General features: G+C 45.4%; 1 protein-coding gene and 1 long non-coding RNA gene across 4 annotated transcripts in view; one reads left to right on the top strand and one right to left on the bottom strand.

The window, feature by feature from the left end:
• KHDRBS3 (KH RNA binding domain containing, signal transduction associated 3) overlaps positions 1-27,291 on the top strand; it is a 314,537-nt gene that overhangs the window by 116,408 nt on the left and 170,838 nt on the right. The gene's annotated exons all lie outside the window — the stretch shown is intronic.
• Positions 1,188-27,130, bottom strand: LOC142826924 (uncharacterized). The gene is made up of 3 exons (XR_012901194.2): positions 27,061-27,130; positions 26,891-26,977; positions 1,188-1,396 (listed from the first exon to the last, which is right to left on the bottom strand). It is a non-coding gene; the product is annotated as an uncharacterized LOC142826924 (long non-coding RNA).

Here is a 27,291-nt window from a genome sequence, read left to right as displayed (position 1 = left end):
TCCCCTGCCCTCATGGCAGAACCCAGTACTGTCTAGACCATCCCCGATAGACATTTACCTAACCTACTCCTAAATTCCTCCAGAGATGGAGATGCAACAACAACCCTAGGCAACTTTTTCCAGTGTTTAACCACCCTGACAGTTAGGAACTCTTTCCTAATGTCCAACCTAAACCTCTCTTGCCACAGTTTAAGCCCATTGCTGCTTGCTCTATTCTCAGAGGCCAGGAACAAGTTTTCTCCCTCCTTTTAGATATCATGTCCCCCCTCTCGATCTTTTCTTTTCCAAATGAAACAGCCCAATTCTTTCAGCCTTCCTTCATAGGTCATGTTCTCTAGACCTTTAATCATTCTCGTTGCTCTTCTCTGGACCTTCTCCACAGCTTTCTTGAAATGTGGCGCCCAGAACTGGACACAATACTCCAACTGAGGTCTAACCAGCCTAGAGTAGAGCAGAAGAATGACTTTTTTGTGTCTTGCTCACACCACCTGTTAATGCATCTTAGACTCATGTTGGCTTTGTTGCCCCAAAAAAGTCACTGACTCATATTAGCTTGTGGTCCACTATAACCCCTAGATTCCTTTCTGCCGTACTCCTTCTTAGATAGTTGCTTCCCATTCTGCATGTGTGAAACTGATTGTTCCTTCCTAAGTGAAGCACTTTACATTTGTCCTTAGGATGAAGTTTAATATTTCTCAGACCATTTCTCCAATTTTTCCAGATCAGTTTGAATTATGACCATATCCTCCAAAGCAGTTGCAACCCCTCCAAGCTTGGTATCATCTGCAGACTTAAGCATACTCTGCATGCTGATATCTAAATTGTTGAAGATATTGAACAGGACTGGTCCCAAAACAGACCCCTGCAGAACCCCACTTATTACTCTTTCCAGCAGGATTGTGAACCATTAATAACTACTCCTGGGAACGGTTATCCAGACCACTTTATAGTAGTCCCATCTAAGTTATTTGCCTAGTTTATTGATAAAAATATAATGTGTAAAGTCTAGGTATATATGCTCCAGTTAAATACATAATTGGAAAAGATTCACTATATGGTGCACAACCATGCATGCCAATGCACCATCCACAACCTCTGATCTTAGACTGCCTCATGGAACTTAGTTTGGACCTTTCTACCAGCTCACTGGTACTCATTTGGCAGCAATCATTACTACTTCTTCGAGTGGTCCCCGTCGGTGCTCCACTCAAGGTGTCGGGTCCCGACCCGGCGCCGCTAGTCAGACTTCCAGAGCTGTAGCCGGGCTGGACCGCGCATGTGCGAGAACAGCACGCGGCGTTCGCGCCTTTGCAACGGTCCGGCCCCCCTTGACAGTTCCTCTCAACCGCCTGTGGTTGCTGGCGGAGCACCATTTATCTCCTCAGAGAAGCTGTTTCTAAAAAAAAAGAGAATCATAGTCAACTTTGGTTAATATAGTTACTTAGGTAGTAGTTAGGTAGTAGTTAAGGTTGAATTCTTAAATTTTTTTCTATAGTTACTATTCTTAGTTTTAGTAGATTACTTGTATATAGTTACGCTGAGCAAGCATTATGCCCTGGTCACCCGGGTTCAAACAGTGTGTTCACTGTAAGGAGGCCATGCCTGCATCTGACAGGCATGAAGCTTGTGTCAGGTGCCTAGGAGAATCGCATGTGCCACAAAAATGCGCCCATTGCACGAAATTGACACGAGGGCATGCAGAGAGAGACATGCGATTAAAGCTACTCCTATGTGAGAAGGCTTTACAGCCTTCTGAGGACCACGTCTCAACCTCCTGCAGGGCAGAAAAGGAGATCACAATCGCCTGTGGTAATGGTGTCAAAGAGGAAGAGAGCTTCTCCTACGTGCTCTCTTCCATCCACTTCACTGTCCTGGGTCAGGGACACAAGCCTGGTACGTCCGGGACGGCAGGACAGCCAGAAAAAACACAAAAGGCGCGGCCGGTAATGCCTGCACCTCCGAGCCGCTCGTCATCGGCACCGGCTCTGCACCCCTCTAAGTGCCAGGCTCACTGGGAGCGATCGGCACCGCCACAGGTGCTTGAGCCGCTACCGTCTGCGCAGCCGCAAACTCTAGTTGCACCGTAAGTGGCTCCCATAAGCCAGGACAAACCGGCGCCGCAGTCGGCACCAGAATCGTCCTCGACAGATGGCACCGGGGAGCAACATGAATGGGCCCGACAACAGAGCGCCCCCCACTGTGCCAAGTTGGCACCGGGAAATCACGCTTCTTTGGCAGGCTCCTGCCTCAAGTCCCTACAAAGGCTGCTAGAAAGTCAATGCTGAGACACTCGATTTCACCATCACCTGAACCTTCGTTTTCACCATGTCATTCAGCGAGGGTCAGAGATTGCTCGGCGTCGCACAGCCTAACAATGCCTTCCCTGAAATGGAGATCAAGGTCTCGTCATTCTGGTCATCGCGACCAGTACCCCTATTATCGGGGATCATCATATAGATCTCGCTCACCAAGCTAACCCCCATGATAGGATCTAGGAGGGGAGTATGTTAGCAGATATTCCTCGCAGCGATCGTCCCCTGAGCACTTCGATTACAGGAGTCACCGATCATCCTATGAATATGGGAGACCTCACTCTCGTTCTCATCTATGCTGCTGCCAGACTCCTCATCAATCACCTCCAATCCAAGATTGGCAAAGGGCGACACCTCGTCCGGAGAACCTCTTACCCTCAGCTCACCTATCGGAGCCCAAGGAAGGACAAATCTCGGATACGGACGATCAACCGCAGACTATCTCCAGAAGATACTTCGTCATCCTCCCCAGATGATGCAGTGTTTGCAGGGGATTCCTCTCCTCCGGACGACACAATTTCAGGATCTTTTTAGGAGGGTGGCCCAGTCTCAGGACGTCCAGCTATCAGATATTCCGATGAAACAATTCAAACTCTGGAGAAATTTACATCCTAAACAATCTAAGGTGGCTCTCCCTATGGATGAGGCGATCCTCCAGTCAGCAGCAGAAATTTGGCATACCCCAGCTTCGACGCCTCCAACTTCGAAACCAGCGTAAAAATGTTATTTTGTGTCATCTAAAGACTCAGAATTCCTTTTTACCCACCCTCAGCCAAACTCCTTGGTGGTTGACGCAGCTCTCCAAAGGGCTAAGAACCCACAGCTGAAAAATGTGGGGGCAGATAAGGAGGCAAAAAAATTGGATATACTTGGCCATAAAGTTTATACATCGGCCACATTGCTCCTTCGCATAGCAAATTACACAGCCCTATTGGAGAACCATAGTTTCGATAGTATTGCGAAGCTTACAGAGCTGGCCCAAAGATCATTGGATGCTGATAAGGATCGGCCATAACAGCTCCTTAAGGATGGCTATTCTTGTTCAAAGGCTAATCTCCAGATAGCTATGGATATGGCGGACACAGCGGCTCGGAGTGGCAACAGCAGTGTCTATGAGATGTTCATCCTGGCTCGCCACAGCGGCGGTGCCCAAGGAGCTACACTCCAAGGTTGAACACCTTCCGTTTGACAGGGTAAAATTATTTGCAGAAAAGACAGATGAGGTACTTCATACTGGCAAAGACTCAAGAACAACACTCGGTACACTGGGGATGTATGTACCACCATTCCGCTGTCGTCGGTATTTCCCGTATCAAAGATGGTATGATTACCAGCCTCAGACAACAAAATCGCCCATTCGATCAGTCCCAACCTAGACAACGGCCTCAGCAAAGGCGTCCACCGCCACCTAGAGTATCGGGCACGTCCGCCTCAAAACAGCAAGCTTGATTCCCTTGTCGGGGGCAAGCGAATGCTACCAATCGTTGTTGTGCACACAAATCCCATTTTCCACCATCGCTTACGACCTTACTATCACCAATGGGTCAAAATAACATCGGACAAATGGGTACTGGAAGTCATAAATATTGGCTTCACCATTCCTTTCACTTGCTTAATAAAAGGTTCCACGGAGCGAGAGGCATCGCAGATGGTGGCGACGGTCGAACAAACATTCGAATCCCTCGGTCTCCTCCTGAACAAGCAAAAATCGACACTTATTCCGACGCAATCCATAAAGTTTATAGGGGTAAACCTCGATTCGCGCACGGCAAAAGCTTACTTACCTCAGGAAAGATTTCAAGCGATCAAAGACCTCGTTACCGTATTCACTGGGAATGTGGGTGTCTCGGTGCACAATTGCCTTCGTCTCCTGGGTCATATGGCGGCAGCCACTGTCGTAGTTCCTCATGCGCGGCTCCACCTGAGGGACAGCCAGTGTCGGCGGTTCATGGTTTATGTTCCCGTGAGGCACAACATTCACAAGGTAGTATGGCTACCTTCACATGTTCAGAGATCTCTGCGTTAATGGATGAAGGCGTAAAACCTTCTGCTGGGAGTTCCATTCCACCGACAACAACCATCAGTACAGATAACGTCAGATGCCTCACTCATCTGCTGGGGTGCCCACATGGACAACGAACAAATCCAGGGCAAATGGTCTTTCAGCGAGAGGTGTCTGCACATCAATCGATTGGCGCTCCGGGCAATTTTCTATGCATGCAAACATTTTCTCCCGCATATCAAAGGTCTTACATCGCTGCTACATTGTCCATCAGTATCCTTACTGTATTATGTGAACAGACAGGGAGGCGCACGATCACGCTCCCTATGCGCCGAAGCGGTGCGGTGTTGGAATTGGTGCATACAGAACAGCGTAACCATAATAGCATCGTACTTACCTGGCACCGCCAATGTAATTGCAGATTCCCTCAGCAGACGTTTTCCCACAGACCACGAGTGGGAAATAAGGGCAGATGTACTTCGTGCGATATTTCACAGATGGGGTATTCCCCTCGTAGACCTATTCACAACATCCAACAACAGGAAGTGTTGCCTATATTGCTCCAGAGCAGGGCTCGGCAAGGGCTCATTCGGCGATGCGCTTCTGGTCAGATGGAAGAAGGCACTTCTGTATGCGTTTCCTCCGACTGCCCTCATCTCCAGAACACTGGGAAAAAAATCAGAGCAGAAGCGGCGACTGTCATTTTGCTAGCACCAGCATGGCCCAGGCAAGCCTGGTATCCATTTTTACACAATGTCGATTCAGCCACCTTACCCTCTTCCTCTCCACCAGGATCTCCTTTCTCAGGAACAAGGCTCGCTGTTACACCCCAGACTTCAGGCATTACATCTGATGGCGTGGCTCCTCAGTGGTTAAAAGGGGACAAACCTGTGCTCTGAACAGGTCAAAGCAATAGTTCTACACAGTAGGAAAGAGTCTACGCAGAACACTTACCTCGCAAGTGGCAGAGTTTTTTTTTTTTTTTTTTTTTTCTAAGTGGTGCTTCCAGAATAACATACAGCCTCTCATCTCCTCTACAGCACGTTTTGGATTACATCCTTCATCTATGAAATTCGGGACTTGCACTAGCATCTTTAAAGGTGCACTTGGCAGCTATTAGTGCCTTCCTCCATCCAGTAGAAGGTTCCTCGCTCTTCTCTCATATAATTACAAAGAGGTTCTTAAAGGGGCTCATGAATTTATACCCACCACGAAGGGTGCTTCCCCCTTCTTGGAATCTCGATTTAGAGTTGGATACCATTATGTACCCCCTTCCCCCCTTTGAGCCTCTGGCGTCGGTTTCTTTACATATGCTAACCATGAAAACAGTCAGTCTTTCTACTTGCAATTACATCAGCAAGAAGGGTGAGTGAACTGGGGGCGTTGATGGCAAGCCCTCCTTTCACAGTTTTTTCCAAAGACACGGTAACGCTATGATTACCCCTGGACTTTATTCCCAAAGTTTGCTCTTCCTTTCACATTAACGAGCCTATTGTTCTCAGCTTTTTACCCCAAGCCTCATTCCTCAAGTAAGGATGCTATTTTCCACACCCTCGATGTCTGACGTGCACTTTCTTTCTATATAGACAGAACCCACCAATGGTGGCGCACTGACAGGCCGTTCGTATCTTCGGCACAGATCAAAGGACAAAGCACTTTCCACTCAGCGCATTGCAAAACTAATTACTCTTTGTTACAAATTGCCATTCGATTCAGAACAAACCTCTTCCTTCTTTACCTTGGGCTCACTCTATGCGAGCAGTAGCAACCTCCACTGCTTTTGCAAGGGGAGTTTCCCTTGCGGATATTTGCCTCGTGGCTACCTGGGCCTCTAGCGTAACTTTTGCACGTCCTTATGCCATAACTAGGAGGTGGGCTTCAGATGCCGCGGTGGCCTCTGCGGTTCTATCCACGGTAGAAAATAACTGACCCGGAGCGCATTCTGGGTTACTGCTTTGTACTCACCTTGAGTGGAGCACCCACGGGGACCACTCGAAGAAGAAGAGGTTACTCACCTTGTGTAGTAACGATGGTTCTTCGAGATGTGTCCCTGTGGGTGCTCCACGCCCCAACCTCCTCCCTGCTCCAGGTCTTTCTGCTTTCTTTCAGAGGCCGAGCGGTGAGAGGAACTGGCAAGGGGGGGCCGGACCGTTGCAAAGGCGCGAACGCCGCACGCTGTTCTCGCGCGTGCGTGGTCTGGCCCGGCTACGGCTCTGGAAATCTCCGACTAGCGGCGCTGGGTCGGGACCCGACACCTTGAGTGGAGCACCCACAGGGACACATCTCGAAGAACCATCGTTACTACACAAGGTGAGTAACCTCTTTTCAGCAAAAAATAGATACTATCACAATCTTTGGTCACTGTTAGCCTGAAACAGATTTATTAGTCAGATGGGCTGCTTGAACTATCCTATCCCCTCTGCATCTATCATCGGTATTCCGGGTAGCTGAGACATAGCAGATTAAATGAAACAACTAGATCTTAACACAAACTAGGACTCCCTGCTTCATAACAATGACTTGGATGTTAGCACAGATATTACCCCAGAACCTAGCCCTTACAGTAAGAAAGCAAGATAATAGGGAAGGACATTGTCAAAAGCAAATGTTTGCCTGCAAGTTAGTGTCTTGTTGCACTAGAACTGCTAGCACTAATAAAAGCATACAAAGTATGTAAATACATTCCAACAGGATAGTACAGGGACACCAATCTGAGTACGTGATAAAATAGATTGAAACGAGTGAAAGCACAACAATGGGTAGTGAACGCTTTGGAGGAAAGTACAAGTACAAGGGAGGTACCAAATGTGTCCTTAATGCACAAGATGATGCATATAGTGTGTTTAATAGATTAAACAAAATGAACAATGTTGGGGTACCTTCACTTTTTGGGCAGCCTAAGGGGGGGGGGGTGATGTTAGTGAAATCCATACCAATTTGAGCCATGTCCATTGTCCTGTTTAGATATGTAGGGGCTCAGAGGCCATCTGGCACTGACACCTATTAATGTACTTCATTCGACAAATTTGACTTGGGTGCCTTTCTCCTGAGTCTGGTTTTTGGGGGACTCTCGTGAAGTCTATTGTCCTAGCTATCTGCACAGAGCTGGCGTGATCTACTGAGGGAGCATGTGAAAATACATGCAGCCAAACGTTTATCATCACTGACTGAGTGGGAGACCTGTCGGCACATCATACCAGTGAATCCTGAATTTACTGTATCGCTGTCCTGAACTACTACATCAGTGATCCTGACTGATGTGGTAAGTGAGCTGTCCGCTGTAGGAATTGCAATCTAACGTGACAGAAAACCACAAGTTAGGGAACCCCCTCATGAGCTCCCTGAAAATCCCTCCAGATTTTGGAGCATAGATCTGCTTGATTAGCAATAAAGGGGTCCATTTTAATTTTAAGAGTGGGGAAACATGGACTGGCATTTGTAAAGCAACAGTAGAAACCAAAGCTCTAAAAAACAGTAATAAAAGTAAGAGCTAGAACTTTGCAATTAACGTCTATAGCAGTAAGATGGCTTAAACCGCATTCAACTATATTAGCTTCCAAAGTAAATCTAAAAAAAACAAGGAAGCAACACAGGCTATTGAGCACTGGAAAGCTCAGGCTCTACTGGCAGGGCAGCAGGCAGTCTAGATATGACTTGCTCAAACAAGTGAAGCAGGAAGACAAGGAATTGGGAAAAACTGTTAAACTTGCAAAAGAAAGAAGTACTGTCCCCTGTCATTAAACAGACTGCAGCACTTTCACACTTGAGGACAGGAGCTTGGGCAGAAATGGAAATAGGTGGCCCTAGTTAAACTAAAAGATGGAACATGGGACAACCAGAATGACTGTTGTACTAGGGATATGTCTGACCCCTGGGCAAGGGCTACTGCACCAAAACCTCTCCCCTGGCTTTAGCTCTCAGCAAGGCTATGCCTCACTGTGGGAGGTCTTCGTGACACTCCCTTTATATACCTTCCAGTTGCTGGGCAGACTTACTGTCACATGGCACTCCATGTTCCCACCCCTTCCTGTGTTTTGGGCACCAAACTGGAAAAAGGTGCCAAAAACCTGGGGAAGAAGGGGTACCAAGATGGAGGCCAGGTTGTCCTTTTGCCAATTCAAGATGGAGATTGAGCCAAAATCAGACATGTTTAACCCACTCCTTTTCTTCATTTCCTCTCCTTGGTGGTGATTTTTGTGCTTAAGTGTGGTGGCAGTTTATTTTAAAATAAGGCAACTGACTTCATCTGGTTTGATTACTGTCTTAAACTTAACCCATCCAACCATTATCATAAGGAATACAAAGGTAAGGGCTTGGATAATCCTGATTACTACAGAGATGTAACAGACTATACCAGTAGTGGGACAACTTGTCAGATGGAGCAAAAAGTTTCTTACCAATGACTGAAATTAGCACTCTTCTTGATTCTATTTAGTACCTGTTCTGTTTGAGCTATAGAATGGTTCACTGTAATCAAGGCTTTTCCTGTTTTGTCTCTACCCCCTCCACCCCTGCCCCAAATCTTTAATGTGAGTTGCCAAGTCAGGATGCTAATATGTTGCTTCAAGGCTTCCAAGTTAGCTCCTAAGCTGACTGGTTCAGCATGCCTACACAAGTTATAAGCAGCCTTGATGGTTCTAGTATTTTAGCTTTCTGACAGATGCACATCATCATACCCTTGCATTGCCAAAACCAGATACACAAATTAACATGAGGATCATTTTTGAGGGGATACATAAAATTCACCATAAATCCTGAACATAAACTCTTAATAAACAATCATTAACTATTACAACTTGAGACCTGGTGTCTTAATGGGAGTCAAGGCTGTAATGACATTTAACTTGTTGAACATTTAAACAGATGAGAGATCCTTTGCTCAACTGATGATTATCAATATAACCCCAATCTTGTTCCCATACAGTTTTCTAAATTGACTCCATGGTATTCCCCCTTGACTTTTTTTTTTTTCAGTGCCTACTGGGGAATGTCCACTGGAGTCATTTACGGTGTTGGCAATCATACCCAATGAAACAAGGGGATGGCCCCATCTAATGCCATTACTGGAAATGGTGCAAATATGCCCTACGATCTGATTGGTGTCCTCATTCTAGGTGAAATCTGAACCTCCACCACTGATGATTCTTTCAAAGGGGGCTACCTTCTTAACCAGCATGACTTTATCTCAATAGGGATGGTTCCATGATACTGTACTCTTTAAAATACCTGAGGATACATTTTTGGAGCCAGCCTTATTTCTCTATACAAGTGAGGGCCTGTGAAACATTAGTCTGCAAGGTGCCCAAAACATTAACTATGTGAAACTGACTTGCATTCTGGGCTAAGAACCATTCCTTCATGACTGAAGCTATCTTGTAACTAATCTTCAGTTTGTGTCAAAGGAGTTATCAGGAGTTGCTCTAAGGTAGCTATATGGTGCACAACATAACCCTTGCTCAGTGCATTAGTACTTGTGCTCATAGCATGCATCATACCCAACCTAGTACCAACTTCCCGGTCCCCGACCCCCCAAATTTTGGCAGTCAAATCTCTTAGCCCTAGAATACTCCATAGTAATGCTTTTGATCCAAGCATTTCATCAGTGGACTTAGAAAAGGCTCACATTAGGCTGAATGGACTGTGCCCAGAGTTGGAGATCTATAATGATTACAATAAACTTCCAGTAATCTGGCACCTTAATCTGGCACCCCCTGGGTCCTAATCAGATATGCCAGACTACAGGAAGCGGGGGTTATGAGGGATCTGGGGTGGAGTGGGGGGGAGGTGCACCCCTCAGCACTGCAGGACCAACCCAGCAGCACCCCAGCTGCTCTGCCCCAGACTTCCATGAGTCAGCTGCTGGTCAGTTTCAGCAGCGGCTAACTTGGGGAAGCCCGGGGCAGAGCAGGTCCAATTGTCCAGCTGCCCGGAGCACTTCTGGGTTCCAGATGGTGCCGGACCATCAGGAGTGCTTGATCATTGGATGCTGGACCACTGGAGTTTTACTATATTTTGATTATAAACCTTTGGTATGCCTTTAAGAGGCATTTTAAGTCTTGTTGTACCATAACTGGTCCTATATTACTTGTATGGAGTCTTGGAATTATCATTCCATCTATATGTTGAAGCAAAACAGACACATCAGATCCCAAGTCCCAGAATCATTTACACTTGCGTTCATATTAAGGATGCCTATGCAACTAGCTTTAGGTGCAAATTGTTGATCCAAACAAACTGTTTACAGTGTGGGACATATTACAGTGCTGCTCTTTTCAAGTAGAACTGCAATTTAATAAGATATGACTTTAAAGGAGTGTGCAATATTGCCTTCATGGTGGGTGTGAAAAATCAGGCTTCCACAGACTACAATTTCATGGCTCCGCTCCTTGATCTTCTAACTCAGAGTAGAGGTCATGCAGGAGCACTCTTTCTGGCTACTTGTTACTAAGCCACCCTTAGTCTACAACACGAGGATCCTGTAACTCCCATGGGCAGCTCTTTGCCAACTTGACCACTACATCCAAAGGTTCAGAGGCTAGGCTTCATTATCACTATCTTAGGGTACCAGAACAAGGTTAGCCCTTCCGCCTCTCCCTTTTACTGCAACACATAGTTGGACTCACTTTTGAGTAAATGTGGATACCAGCTCTTCCATGTCCATTACGCTTGGACGAAGGTATCCTCTCTGACCAGAAAACCCATACCTCTTTATGCAATCCTGGGGCTTGATTGCACGGTAATGATTATCTCCTTCATGTGAACTAAAAGCCATGGAAATACAGTAATTCCTCATTTAACACTATAGATAGGTTTCAGAAAATGATCATGTTAAAGTGAAAACATGTTATGCGGGGCCAATTTTCCCATTGAAAATGGAAAAGGTAGGGGTTGCGTTTCAAGCAGTAGTGTCTGTTGGGACTGGGACATGAGTTTGGGGGAGAGGAGATATTTGGCTCTGAAGAAGGAAAGGAGAGGGGAGGTGGGTTGGGAATGTGCCCCTGTGACAGGTCTGTCGGGACCTGCACTGCGTCCGGCAAGGGGGGGATTGCCAGGGGAACAGCATGTTGAGCGGCAAACCCTCTGCCTTTTTGCAGGGAGGTGGGAGAAACCCTGTGCAGCTGCCAGCAACAAGCCATCTGGGAAATCATGTTATTCCTGGGACAGTCGTGGAATTAAAAAAAGTTCCCTAAAAAAAATCATGCTGTTGTGAAAACATGTTAAGCAGGCATGTGTTAAATGAGGAATTACTGTATTTACAAAGGTCACTAGGAATACAAGGTGATTGTTCTGTTTACATTTTAGGGGCAACGCGTCAATTAAGGGAACAGCTTTCCTTTTTCTTTGAGTTCAGGCTGAAATTAAATCATTTTTAATTTAGATTTCTTCCCCCTCTTTTAATTCCACTTCATTTATTGTTTGGGCTGGCCTTATTGGTGATATGCACAGGCCCAACCCACCTGGGACTTGGTGCATGTCCCTGATCAGAATAGTACTTAAAGCACCTTTATCCCCTATGTTCCGTTCAAGGAGTTTAAATTGTTTTCCTAGTGTTTGGTCCATAGTTTCCATATTGGATTTGAGTTGGATGGCCACTTTTCTTTGTATGGCACTGATGTCATGCAGAATGTCCTGTACAAAAGATCAACCTGAAGCCAGGGTTGATAATCACTGGGGGGCAGAAGGGAGGCAGGTGGTGATTCATTAGGCTCAGGGTCCATTTGGGCAGTCTTGAGCCTGATGCATCCTCTAGGGGCATATAAATGAAGGATGGTTATTTTAATGGAGTGTGGGTTGTTTTGAGGATCACTGGGGACATTCCAATTACATCTTCCCAGTGGCTTATTGCCTGGACTAAAGCTAAGATCCCTTGCTCATATGTTAAATTGTTTTCCCGCCACACTAAGGATCTTGGATCCATAAGCAATTGGATGCAGGCCAATACCTTGATCCTGCATCAACACAGCACTGATGCCCTTGCTGCTTGTAGCCAACCTTAAATGGAAACAGTGGTTCAGTTGTGGATAGGCGAGGGCTTGTGCTTTTGTGTGAGCCTGCTTGAGATTATTGAATGCAGTCTGATGCTCCAGACCCCAGTGCTACTCTCAACTCGTAACAGTTCATACAGGGGCTTTGCCGTTTCTGCATACCCTTCGATGAACTCTCAGGTGTCCTAAACAGGATCTTAATCCTGAGACTTCTTGAGGCATGAGTACTTTGCAAATCGGCTTACTCTTTAAGCATCTGGTCACTTGCCTTCTTTCCTGATGGTCATTCCCAGATAGGTGACTTCTGGGCAAACCAACTGTGCCTTTTGAATGATATAGTTATTGAGGAAGACGAAGAGAAGCTGGCAAGAATGGTGCAGGTGCTAAATGAGGAAGGGAAGTGGTATGGACTGATTATGAATATCAATGAAACTAAGACAATGGTATTTGGAGATGGGATCAAACTAGAGATGGCAGAGAAGTTCATGTATTTGGGGAGCAACATGACATCTTATCTAGACTGTAAGAAGGGAATAGTGAAAGCAAGAGCAAGTTTGAAGGCAATGGATAAGATCTGGAAGAGTGAAGCGATTAGCTTAAGAAGGAAGCTGAGCATCTTGAAATAGTGTGTATTTAGCAGCATGTTGTACAGATGTGAGACATGGGTGATAATGAAAAATTCAAAGAGAAGGATATCTGTGTTCGAGAGGAGTTATAGAAAGATCCTGAAAATAGGATGGATGCAGAAGGTCACCAATGAGGAATTGTATAGGAAGATACAGCTGCAAGAGAACCAACTGCAGAAGGCTATCTTATGGAAGTTACAGCTATTCAGGCATATCTGCAGAATAAACTGAGCGAAAAGTTAAGACCTTGGTATTTGGCATAATGGATGGTCCAAATAGAGGCAGACCCCACAGAGAATGGGTAGATATAGTAGATTTGTGTGGAGCTAGGGTACAGAAACGAAGCAAGTCTGCACTGGAGAGGAAAAGTCGAAAGGAAATAGTGAGGGAGGAAATAGGGAGGGTATCGGACACCAAGGGGCATTGGTCCCATGGTTGACAAGGGTTAACTAAAAAGCTAGTTTCCTTGATCACTTTCAGGGCCTTATCCAGCATATGCAAGTTTTCTTGCCTGGTGTTGGTTGCTTGCCTGGTGTTGGTTGCTATGAGTACATCTGCATAGCTCAGGGCTGATTTTTCTGCTAGTCAGAGGATTGCACATGCTGGGTGCAGAATGGTGACACTGTACATGCCCTGTGGAACATGAGTGAAGACAAGTTGCTGGTCTCTGAAAATAAATGTGAATTTATACCATGCATATGGACAGAGTGGTATAGAGAAATACACTAAGTCCAATTCAGAGAACCATCAGGCTCCAAATATAATAGCAGCCATCACTTGGTTAAATTTTGCCACTACAGAGGCCAACCTTGGTGTGACTCAGTTGAGCTCCCTATAATCCACTGTTAATTGCCAAGTTTTGCCAGCCAGCCAAATGGGGGAATTGCAAGGGCTCTCAGTTGGTATGAGCACTCCCTATTGAAACAAGGCTTCAGTTGTGCTGAGGGTTCTCTATTCAGGAGTCATAGCATACCTGTACTGCTGTTGTGACTTGGGATCAGGTCCTTTGACAGTCACCTCTGCTGATATTTTTTCCATGTTGTAGCTTGTTTTTAGCAAAGGCACCTTGGTGTTTGGCAGTGATCAAGGTTACATCTTCCTCCAGGCTGGCATCTCCTCTTCTGGTGCTTTACTGTAGCTACTCTGTTGGTTGCTGGTATCACTTAATGTAATTGGCTAAGCTGGTCCTGAAGTAACCTTCGGTTTGGCAGGTGTATAATAAGGTTACACCCTGCAATGTTCAATTCCTATTCTGCCCAAGCCTTGGGAGGCTTGAAATTCACTGGGAGCTTTGGCACAGATGGATTCTGTATTTCACAGGCTGAGTAAAGGGGACTTAATTCATCTCCATTAAAGTCCTCAAACTTGTCTGTACGGGAATTTCCCTTGTTGCTGGTTCAGCATTTAGGCACCACAGTGAGACACTAACACCCGAGGCTACTAGCATTACCTAACTGAACCATCCAAACTCTCCCTCTAACACTATGTTGGTGGTAGGTCTGCTCCAGCTGTTGATGGATAATGGTGTCACGGATGGAGCTGGCGGGGGAGTTTGGCCCTGTCACATTAGGTTTGGTGTCTCCTTCTGCAGCTGCTGCTGCTAGATCTTCTCATGCTGCATCAGTTTTTGCAGGAGCTCTTCTGTAGACAAGTAACTGAGGTCTTCCCATTTCTCATGGCTGAGGAGCTTTTAGATAAGCCTACAGAATGACCTTGATTCCTGTTTATTAAGGACATCTACATGGCTGCCCTTGTCTTTCTAGGGAAACCTAGAATTCTTTTTGGGATCTCCTTTCCTTGCTTGTCTCGAAGTGACAACTGTCATCTTTCTCAGTACACCAGAAGCTGGGAAGGCATCTTGCAGCGCTTCATTGGCATCTCAAAGCTTAACTTTCAGCTCTTACAGCGAGATGTTGAGAGGATTCATTTGCCCAAATTCCATCTTCATGGCTGATATGAACCTTTGCAGGACAGAGTCTTTAAACTCTGGGGTGTTGCATACTGGAGCTCCTGTCTATTCGGTACAGCAACTTCTTTCTTGACATACTTTTCTGGTTGCTCAACTGAGTTTTGGTGCTCAGAATGGTAACTGTCTATGAAGTTCTGATGGGGATGGTAATCTTAAAATGCCCTCTAGCAGTATTAGTGAAGATTTGGTGAATATTGATGGGCATTGGCCTCAACTCTTCACTGGACATGCCTTCTCTGTCCCCTTTGCCTAGACCAAGCAGGGCATAAACTCTTGCAGCCCAATCCATGGCTGTATTTAAGGGGCCCATGGATTTTTTTCCCCCAACTGCTCAGGAGTGTAGATTCTGACCTCATGGCAAGTCTCTAGATTTGCTTGACCCTGGACCATAGCTTATTAGCCTGGTGGTCACTGGTGCCATGGGCATTGCCTTCACTTCCTGCTTAGATATTAAAGATGGGGCAGAGGGTATTTTTTCCTTACCTTCCTTAAGCGCCTATTTGTCTAGGCACTTCCTAATCTTTTCCACATCAGACCTTTCAGAGCTGCAGCAGGAGCCCCTGATTTCTCCTTTTCCTTCTCTAGAGTTCCTTCTCAATAGAACCTGGCTTATAGTCCCTTGGTCTGCTGCAGCTTCCTCTGTGCTCCTTGGAGTTTAGCCTGACAACTGGTTTGCTCCACTGGTTGTGACTGGAACACAGCTCTCTTAAGAGTGCTTGAATAGCTGCTTGCACCTCCTCCTTTAGGTTTGCTTGATGGAATTCCTTTTTCTCTTCTAGTAACCAGGTCACTGAGGTCAAGGACTTGTATGTCCAGCCTCCCAATCTGAGACGCACAACTGGCATTTTGTGACACAGCACTCTTCCCTGTTGCCCAATTTCTCCACCTTCAAGTCCTTAGCATTGATCTGCTGTTGAAGCTAGGCCACCTGACCTTCTCTAAACTCCTGCAGTTCCTTGCAAGCTATGAACAGATCATAGATCAATGCCCCCTTCCCCCCACCCTTTTTTTAATTGAGCCTGGGCTTGTCTGATACAAACCTTCCCACTTTTCCACCATGATGGAGTAAAAGTTCCTGCCTGAACAGCCTCCATCCCCCCACCCTTGAGATTCTTGCCCTTCCCAAATAAATCAACACAAGAAGCAAGAGATGTTTTACTTGTTGCTGGTAACCATTCAGACTCTCTCTCCATACATCTGGGCCCTCATCTCTGATGGAGCAGTTCCACCCAGATAGACATGATACTTAGTGTCTCAGCTGCTACCCACTTGGCTATGGGTTCTTCTGCACTTAGTGGTGGCTGAGTATAACTGAATGGATAGTGACATGGCTTGAGGAGGCTGGGTTAGTCCTATGGTGCCGGGATAGGAGCTTTACTTGCCCTGCTCCAATAAGCCACTAGCCAACCACAGATCTGGCCTACCACTGTAAGAGGGGATTCCAGAGATCCACCTAACCTCTTATTTTGATTCTCTCTGCTCTCGCGCATCTCAGGGCACCAAATGAGGAGTCCCCATACAGTCAAATATAGTTTCTTTTATAATAATCTATAGGCTAGGTAGGGTATAAAGGACTAAGGAAGGATGGAATAACTGGGTCTGGAAACTGAGGTACTCGCAATGATCAAACATGCACAACAGGGAAGGGAAAATCCCCTTGTCTTATCTCAGGGAAAGCTGACTTCAAGTTTTCTATTTGGATGACAGGGATCAGGAATGACTAAGCAGCAGTAGGAGCTTAGGCTAAGCTCCAGCTCAGAACCCCCTTTGGCCCCTTGGTGTTACCATGTGTGTGCTAGTCCTGCCCAGTCAAGGTGATCCATGCTTGCAATTGAGCTCCCCAATGATCAAATAAACATACAGATGTTACCCCACCTTACTAACAACTGTCACTCCAAGCCACTGATCAGTCTTCTGAGGAGTCCTGTCACTCAGGGAAGCAGCACACTCTGCACCCTATCAGTGAGCAGGCTAGAGGAAGAGAGCCCAGAGCACACTGAGTACCCACTAGGCTATGCATTCCTATAGCCTAGCAAAATTTTCCTGCTCCTTCCCTCTTTTCCCCACCTTCTTCCTGAAGGAGGCTATCCAATATAGTGGCTCACTTTTTTTTGAACAAAACATGGCAAGCCTACAGATGAGAAAACAGCTCTGCTGAATTGCTGATTACAAAAGAACAGCCATTAACAGATAAAGAAGCCCACATTAATAGTACCACCTGATGAGCTGTGCCTGTGCCATAGCACATGGCCCAAGTAGTGTTTACTTGCCACAGTCTGACTGCCTGCTTTCCGACCCACTAGCCAGAAAGTGCAGGCAAGTGGTTTCTAGAAACAGACAGCACCCATGCTCATTGGAAAGAGGCTGTATCCTCCTGCTGCTAGCTTTAATGCTGTGGCCCAGACATACTCTCCAGCGGGAGATCCCGGTTGTCGGTAGCTATCTGCCCTAGCCTTGCACTAGTGGGTGCCAGATGTTGTGGGAATTGACAGCATATTAGCTGTCAGCGTAGTGGCCTACCCACTAGTGAGGCTTCCCAGTGGTCCACCAATTGGTGGCCTTCCTGGCCCATCCCACTCTTCCCAGTCCTGTGCCCTCAGTAGTGACAACCTTCCCCTTAACCTGCTGGCTGTGTGCTAAGAGCTGAGAACAAAATCAGAACTAAATTTAAAAATCTACAGTTAGTGCAACAGGACTCCCTAACATTAATTTGTTAGTCCAAAACAGTTAGATTTACTGGTCAGAAGGTGGGTTGCCTGCAGTATCCTATTCCCTCTACGTCTATCATCTGTGTGTAGTGTAGTTGAAATGTGGCAAGTTAAATAAAACAAAGCTAGATAACATAAGAATGACTCCGATGTTTGTACAGATGTTACCATAGAGAAACCGCAGAGCCCAGACCCTTACAGTAGGGAAGCAAGATAATAGGGGAGGACTAGACCATGTCCTGCAGACATTGGGATGACACAGGAATGCCAAACTGGATTCCAGGAACCTCTGGAACAGGTAACTGGATTTCCCTCAATCTTCTGTCTTCTTTCTTCCATTCTTGACACTCTGTCCTGCATGTCGTATGCAGAAAGTCCCTATCTGGTTTTGCGTATAGTTAACATCTAGAAGGGACCCTCTATCTCCACTGCCCCAGTGGGATGACCTGCTTATACAGTATCCAGAGACAGAGCCCTGTCAGTGACACTCCCCTATATACTTTCTCGCTGCTGAGTAGACTTACTGTCATGTGGCATTCCATATTCCTACCCCTTCCCCAGGAAGAAGCACCAAGATGGAGGCCAGGTTGTCCTTTTGCCAATTCAAGATGGAGATTCAATCAAAATGGCAACCATATACAGTACACTTCCAATAATCCAGGAACTTTGGGATGTTGGTGGTGCCGGATTATTGGATATGTCCAAGTACCAGGAGGTACTAGAGGGCCTACTCCCAACCCAATCACCACCCCCTTATGCTTGGGTCCTGGAGCAGCAGGTACAGCCGCACATCTCCTTCCGGGTGCTGGGGCACATGTGCTGAGTGGCTGGCTTTTCAATGTGCTGGCTAGGACGCCGTGCGCAACCTAATCTCTTCCTCCCCCCCCCCCCCCTTCCCTTTCCCTTCCCTCCTCTTCCTCCAGAGCCAAATGCTTCCCCTCCCTCCTGTCACCCAATTCCCCTTCTCCTCCAACCTTATCTCCGGGTCCTGAAGCATCTGCCTGTGCTCAGTGGCTGGCTGCTACCACGTGCAGGCTGGAAGATGTGTGTGCTGGGGACCGTGAGCGGAATGGCACGGGCCGTGAGTGTGCATACGGCTCACAGCAGCGCAGCTGGGAGAGTGGCTGATCCGAGCCGTTCCGGGTTCCAGTTGATGCCGGACTATCAGGAGTCCTAGACAACTGGATGCTGGCCTATTGGAGTTTTACTGTATGTCAGACATGTTTAATCCACTTCCTTCCAACAATTGCTCCATTACCAAATGCATCCTCAAAGCCAATCCTAACATGCAGAACTCTAAATATCTTGGAAACCTTAGTTTTTCAAGGCCTTACATATCACAGACATTTGGTGCTAGTCTTAATTGCCTCTTTAGAACTAGTGGCCATCTCCTTCCAAGAAACTCCACACTTTAAGATACCATGAGAGCTGTAGGTGCTGCCGCACACTCCTGATTCCTCCCTTTAGTGCCAAAGTTTACCTTATATACTGGGGCTACAGTTCAGTGGTTCTCTACATCCTTGCTTTACAAATTGTTTCAGCCCTGTACAAGATATCCTCTACTTCATGCACCTATTGCTGTCTTGTCCACAGTTGACTGCTGCTTACTACTTTGAAGTGCACTAGATCTCTTAATCTCCCTCAGCTGGGTGTGCAACATGTCAGTGCACTTTACAACTCTCAGCCCCATACTGCATATGGCTGCACCATGTAGATATGCCTTAAAGCAGGGGTAGGGAGCTTTTTTAATGGGTTGAGACTCACTGATTTACTTAAATTAGTCAGGCCACAAGTGAAGAGCACAATCCTCTCTCCTCCCTCACCCCCCCAACCCTGAATACTGGCCTCCGACTGAGACCCCTTATGCTCTAGCCTCATGGTGGAGAGAGGAAGGAGAGCATTGAGGTTCAGGGCTTCATGTCCAAGGCCATATGAACTGTTCTGTGGGTCTGGGACTAGTACACTTTGTGGGCCTCCCTAGGCCCGAAGTGGGACCAGAAATGAAGGGTTCAGTGGGATGACAAGTGCAGGAGCAGGCTGGGGGTAGGGGATCTGTCTGAGAGGTAGAGTGCGGGAAGTGGGTGGGAGATCTGGGTAGGGGGAAGTGTGCGGGATGGGCCTTGAGGTACAGGTGTGAACATAATGGCCATACTGGATCAGCCCAAAGATCCATCTAGCCACTATCCTGTCTTCTGACAGCATCCAATTCCAGATACCCCAGAGGGAATGAACAGAACAGGAAATCAAGTGATCCTTCTCCTTGATGAAAGCTGATTGGTGCAGAGATGCATGTAAATCGGATGAAGACTTCTCTTAGAGGAGAATCCATTGATAGAGATTCTCTAAGCTGCAGTCAGAAAGAGAAGGGGAGAGGACAAACCATGGGCCAGAGCAGACACAATACCACATATAAAGGAATCCAATGCATCAGGGAAGGGCAGACAAATAAGCAGTGGCAAATTTTTAAAGTGCGTCTACACAAATGCTAGGAGTCTTAATAAGATGGGTGAACTAGAGTACCTCATATTAAAGGAGAAGATTGACATAATAGGCATCACTGAAACCTGGTGGAATGAGGAAAATCTGTGGGACACAATCATACTGGGATATAAAATATATCGAAAGGATAGAGCAGGCCGGGTGAGTGGCAGAGTGGCACTGTATGTGAAAGATAATGTAGAATTAAATAAATCCACATGTTCAATAGAATCACTATGGATAGTAATTCCATGCTCCAATAATAAGTTAGCAGTAGGGATATATTACCGACCACCTGACCAGGACAGAGATACTGACATTGAAATGCTGAGGGAGATTAGAGAGGCTACCAAAATAAAGAACTCTGTAATAATGGGAGATTTTAATTATCCCCATATTGACTGGATACATCTCTTCCTGAGGTGAGAAGCAGAGAGAAAATTTCTCAATTCGCTCATGAGTGGAGCGCAGGATCAGGTCCAGGAGATAACCGTTACAGGACTGCTTGGGAATAGTGATCATAATATAAGAACATTTAACATTCCTGTGGTGGGAAGAACACTTCAGCAGTCCAGTGCACTAGCATTTAATTTCAAAAAGGGGAATTACACAAATGAGGAGGTTAAACAGAAATTAAAAGGCACAGTGACTAGAGCCAAATCCCTGCAAGCTGCATGGAAACTTTTTAAAGACACCATAATAGAGGCCCAACTTAAATATATTCCCCACATTTAAAAAAAAAAAAAAAAACCATAGCAAGAGACCTAAAAAAGTCACCATGGCTTAACCACCCTGTAAAAGAAGCAGTGAGGGACAAAGGCATCTTTTAAGAAGTGGAAGTCCAATCCTCGTGAGAGGAGTAGAAAGGAACATAAACACTGTCAAATCAAGTGTAAAAATGTAATAAGAAAAGCAAAAAAGAATGAGGAACAGCTAGCCAAAAACTCAAAAGAAATAACAATGATTTTTAGTACATTAGAAGCAGGAAGCTTGCTTTAAAAAAAAAAAACCTGTGGGTCCCCTAGACGATCGAGATATAAAAAGCAATCAAGGGCGATAAAGCCATTGCAGAGAAACTAAATGATTTCTTTGCTTCAGTCTTCACAGCTGAGGACGTTAGGGAGATTCTCAAATCTGCACTGTCCTTTGTGGGTGGTGAATCTGAGGAACTGTCCTGGATTGAAGTGTCATTAGAGGAGGTTTTGGAACAAATAAGAAAAACTTACTGTTAACAAATCTCCGGGACCACATGGCATTCATCCAAGAGTTCTAAAAACTCAAATGGGAAATTGCTGAACTATTATCTGTGGCTTATAACCTATCCTTTAAATCAGCTTCCGTACCTAATGACTGGAAGGTAGCCAACATGACACCAATATTTTAAAAAGGGCTCTAGAGGCGATCCTGGCAACTACAGACCGGTAAGTCTAACTTCAGTACTGGGCAAATTAGTCGAAACAATTGTAAAGAATAAAATTGTAAGGCACGTAGAAGAACATAATTTGTTGGACAAAAGTGATTATGGTTTCTGTAAAGGGAAATCCTGTCTTACTAATCTATTAGAGTTCTTTGAAGGGATTAAACATGGCAGACAAGTGGGATCCAGTAGATCTAGTATACTTAGCCTTTGACAAGGTCCCTCACCAAAGGCTCTTGTGTAAATTACATTGCTATGGGATAAGAGGGAAGGTCCTTTCTTGGATTGAGAACTGGTTAAAAGACAGGAAACAAAGGGTAGGAATAAATGGTAAATTTTCATATTGGAGAGGGGTAACTAGTGGTGTCCCCCAAGGGTCAGTCTTGGGATCAATCCTTTTCAACTTATTCATAAGTGATCTGGAGAAAAGGGGTAAGCTGTAAGGTGATAAAGTTTGAAGATGATACCAAACTGTTTAGGATAGTCAAGACAGAAGCAGACTGTGAGGGACTCCAAAAAGATCTCACCAAACTGAGTGATTGGGCAACAAAATGGCAAATGAAATTTAATGTGGATAAGTGTAAAGTAATGCACATCGGGGGGGGAGGGAATAACCCCAACTATATACATACAGTATAATGGGGGCTAATTTGGCTACGACAAATCAGGAAAGATCTTGGAGTTATCGTGGATAGTTTTCTGAATTTCCTCAGTGTGCAGCGGCGGTCAAAGGCAAATAGGAAATGTTAAGAAAGGGATAGAAAATAAGACATAGACTATCTTACTGCCCCTGTATAAAACTATGGTACGCCCACATCTTGAATACTGTGTACAGATGTGGTCTCCTCACCTCAAAAAAAGATATTTGGCCTTGGAGAGGGTTCAGAAAAGGGCAACTAAAATGATTAGGGGTTTGGAATGGGTCCCATATGAAAATGAGTGGTGTGGAGAGGGTGAATAAAGAAAAGTTATTTATTAGTTCCCATAATAGAAGAACTGAAGGAAACCAAATGAAATTAATGGGTAGCAGGTTTAAAACTAATAGAGTTGTTCTTTTTCACACAGTGTGTAGTCAACCTGTGGGACTCCTTGCCAGAGGAGGCTGTGAAGGCTAGGACTATAATAGAGTTTAAAGAGAAGCTAGATAATTTCATGGAGGTTAGGTCCATAAAAGGCTATTAGCCAGGGGATAGAAATGGTGTCCCTGGCCTCTGTTTGTTTGTCAGAGGCTGGAGAAGGATGGCAGGAGACAAATCGCTTGATCATGGTCTTCGGTCCACCCTCTCTGGGGCACCTGGTGATGGCTACTGCCAGCAGACAGGCTACTGGGCTAGATGGACCTTTGGTCTGACCCAGTATGGTCATTCTTATGTTCTTGTGTTCTTATGTCCTGTCATCTATCCAGATATACTGCACTGACACTAAAGGAGAAGTGGGTTTTGCCCATGAAAGATCTCTATATAAAATTTGTTAATCTCTAAGGTGCTACAGGACTATTCATTTTTCTTTTTTGTTACAAACACAGCTACCCCTCTGATTCTTTAGAACTTTTTGTGCACGGTAAAACTTACTTGGGGTTTTGGTCCCATTTGGACTGTGATTCTGGGTGCTGTAAAGTCCCGGTAATCAAGACCTATCAGGCCTTAGCTGTCCCCTGTATCTCTTCTACTTGGGGGAGGGAGGGCACTGATTAAGATCTTAAATATGAAATCAAATGAATTAAAACTACCCTTGGAGTACAGGGTAGTTTATAATCCCTGTATTTAGGGATGCTAGATGCCATTAAGAGTGATGCTTACCGGGTTACTGGTTAACTAGTTACGTGTTCATGTGTCTAGTATCATCCTTTCTTACAACTCAAACTAGTAAACATACCAAAATGAGGCATACTCAAAACAGATATATAAATAAATCAAAGATATGGCCATTAAGTAAAAGAGTAGTGAGGCACTAGAGCCCCAATTTAACAATCATCCACTAAATCTTCAGAATCTCAGTTAAAGCTGCTCTTTAACAGTGCATCTGTCAAAACTAGCCTGCTGTAGACTTCTGCTATTTACAAAATTGTCCTGATATGCATATTATCCATACTTTAAGTTGATAAACAAATCTGTGTCAGTTAAAAATAGTCATGCTCTCATTGCAAATATTAATATATTTTCTGGCACTGGAAAGGAGAGTAAAAAGCATTCACTCAGACTTATACATTTTCTCTGAGCTATCAACTCTTAATTTGATGGTGCACCAACATAGAACAGAAAAATAAATAATAGTGACAAACAGCAAACAAAACCACAAACAGCTGACAATTTGAAAATAAGAAGCAAAATATGAGGTTGGTTATGGGCATTTAAAATGAATTTTTAGGATCCATGCTATGCAAATGAAACAGACCTGTAAAAACAGAAAAGTTTGCGTAGTTTGAAAGTGTAACATTGTGTCACCAACTTAATGTGCTGTGGGGCTTCTACTCTTTAATACATGGCTTCAGCGTTTATATATAGTTCTTTGCTTCAAAGAGCTTGAAAATAAAGTCTTCATCCTCCAAAACTCCTAGTATTTATACTTAGTGCTGGCTACTTCCGATTATGCCCATTGACTCTAAGAGTCAGGACTCTAGCAAATAACACAGATTTGGCCTTAATGGTCTGCAATAAATCTCTCCAAATAAATTAAACTTGTCAAGTCCAGCTTTAACTGAAAGGTCAAACATATAGGATACATGGTAAATTTCTTCCAGATTTTTAAGTTTCTTGTATTAGTAATACAGGATTGAAAAATCATTTAAGATCCGAGTTTTCAGATATCTACAACCCTCCAAAAAATCTAAGAGAATCCTTTAAAGCCATTAACACCTATGTAAATTTTGTTTGAAAGGTAATCTTGCAAATGTCATGAGCTAGGCCTTTTGTTCCAGTATTCATTCTCTGAAGCCTGAATCCCTATCTACAAAAGCAGCCTAAATGCTACAGAATAGAACCGTGGTCACCAACCAGTAGATCAGGCTCTACCAGTAGATCTTGGTGCCTTTGACAGGTGATCTGACTGGTTTAGCCAGGGGGGCATACTCCTGTACCTCATCTCCACACAGAAGGGAAGGGAGGGAGGTTGGCAATGCAAATCGGTCACACTTACACTGTGTGTCTGTCATTCTCACAACATACACTCCTTCATGCTTATCTCCTGACCCGACACCAACATTGGGGCTTGTTGTTACTAATTTTACTGCTTGCAAAGTGTTTATTTTTGGTTTTTGACTGGTATGCGCATTTCATAATTTTCATTTCTCTTGAGCTTAAATTTAATTTTTTGAGTAGTGAGTTCTAAAATGCTTAACTGGACATGGCTGGAGTAATTAACCCTGGGGTAAGTACTGCTTCTGGAAGTGACTGATATGTTCCTGCAACCCCTGAGAGGCCAAGCAGGGGGTTCCACATGCTGTCTTTGCCTGCAGACATGACTCCTGCAGCTCCCCTTGGTCAACAATGGGGAACTATGGCCAGTAGAAGCTGTGGGCTCAGGGCCTATAGAGGAGGGGTGCCATGGGACCATTGCTGTACACGCCGGCTGCTTTCAGGAGTGGTGTAGGGTCAGGGCAGAAGCCTGCCTTAATCCCACCACTCCATGACCCAAAAGCCTTCTCAGTTAAACCATGCCCAGCCAGAGCCTGAATCCCTGGTCCAGCCCTGAACTGCCTTGAGTCTCCCTTCTCCTTCCCAGAGATTGCACCCAGAAACTCCTCCTGGACCCTAAGCCTCTACCCTGGGCTGAGGCTGGAACTCCTCCCACAGGCCAAACCCCTTGGGCCAAGATTAAAGCCTGCACTTCTACCCCAGCCTGGTGAAAGTGATTGAGGATGGGAGAGGAAAGGGGATGGAGGCCTCAACAAAGGGGTGGGAAGGAAACAGGGCAAGGATTTGAGGTAGGTCTTACATTGCCCTTAACCACACCATCTCTCAATTTAAAAAAGCTGGAGACCTCTGCAATAGAAAAAACACCAAAACTAAGTGAAGTCCGGTCCTGCACTAAGATGTTAATGCAAACTCTCTCAGCCGCCTTCTCTGGATCTTTGTCCTTCAAACAAACTAAAGTGTAACCTAGGGTTTCTAACAGCTCAGGGCAGGGCTGTTAAACTCAGCCAAAAGTAAGCATTCTCTCCTGATACTAGGGCTGTCTAGACTGGCCAGTTTTTCTGCAAAATCAGCTGCTTTTGTGAAAAAACTTGCCAGCTGTCTACACTGGCTGCTTGAATTTCCTCAAGAACACTGAGGATCTAATGTAAGATTGTCAGTGTTCTTGCAGAAATACTATGCTGCTCCCGTTCGGGCAAAAGTCCTCTTGAGCAAATCATTTGCGCAAGAGGGCCAGTGAAGACAGCACAGTACTGTTTTGCGCAAAAAAGCCCCGATGGCTAAAATGGCGATCCGGGCTCTTTTGCGCAAAAGCGCGTCTAGATTGGCACGGACGCTTTTCCACAAAGCGCTTTTGCGGAAAAGTGTCCATGCCAATCTAGACGCTCTTTTCCAAAAATGCTTTAACGGCAACTTTTTCCATTAAAAGCATTTCTGGAAAATCACGCCAGTCTAGACATAGCCTAGGTGAAAAATATTTTGCTCTAAAACTGTGGAGTGCTCACTGTGTTTTGTATTTGCTCTGTAAGTCTAACACTGGAAAATAGCAGGGTGCTACATTCTTTCCCCATCATATTTTTCCTGGCATATTTCAGGTCCTGTAACTGTCACCAATCAGTTGATTAATACCAACTCCTCTGCACTCCAACCTCAACAAGAAAAAGGAAGATGTACTTGGACTAAGCTCACTCTATTGCATGAGTGAGACAACAGTTTCCCCCAAAGCATCCCCCATCTCCTCTATGGCCTCATGCCTACCTGAAATTGAACCACCACCGTCCCCAATCCAGGAGAGAGTTCTGTGTGTCTCCCCTGTGAAAGTCTGACTCTTGTTGCATCCCAGATGGGAGTCAGGATGCCCCAAGCAAACTCCTTGCTGCTCAGACACTGGCATCCATCCACCCCTTCTTTCCCACTTACCACTGTGCAATTTTCTTCCCCAGACGACAGCCTGGGCCTGAGTAGAATCCTATCTCTTGTAATTGCAAGCACCAGCCCACCTGGGAGCCGAACACACCACAAATGCCCCACCCCCATCTCACTAATACTAGCACCCACCCATCCCCTTATATCCTCCATATACCTCGTGTAATCTGCTCCCCAGCACAGCTGAATGCTGAGAGTGAGTAGTGGGTTTTTCACAAGCAGCTAGCTGCTGTAATTCAAGTAGTGTGTCTCTTCAACCAGGTGAGGCACCCCAAACTCCACTCCTGTCCCTTCCCTCTATCCACTTCCTCTCTCCTCCTTATGTGTCCTACCTACCAGGTAGAAGCTGCTGCAGTTAAGGGAGAAGTGCCCCTCCCAGCCAAGCAGCTCTGTGCGGTATTGGGCCTGACATCTTTCAGTGATCTGGAAGTAAATAAATCACTGATCAGCTGTAGATGACAATTGGTATAACAACGAGAAGGTAGTTCCACAATAGGCTGGATTACTTGATAAGATGAGGCCCGTGCAATCAGTGTTTTGATACAGTCAAATGGAAGATTATGCCTAGGAACCAGGCATGCAGGCCATGCCTTTAGAATAGAGGAGTGCATTCTAGAATCTAGTGACTCTGAAAAGGATTTAGGGGTCATAATGAATAATCATCTAAACATGGTCCCAGTGCAGTAGTTTGAAGGAAGGGAAAAGGGGAGCTAATGTGATCCTGGAATATAGCAACA

This window comes from Pelodiscus sinensis, chromosome 2 (assembly GCF_052426305.1).
Source record: "Pelodiscus sinensis isolate ZL-2025 chromosome 2, ASM5242630v1, whole genome shotgun sequence".
NCBI classification, from domain to species: domain Eukaryota; kingdom Metazoa; phylum Chordata; order Testudines; family Trionychidae; genus Pelodiscus; species Pelodiscus sinensis.
This window is presented reverse-complemented; position numbering and strand designations above follow the sequence as displayed.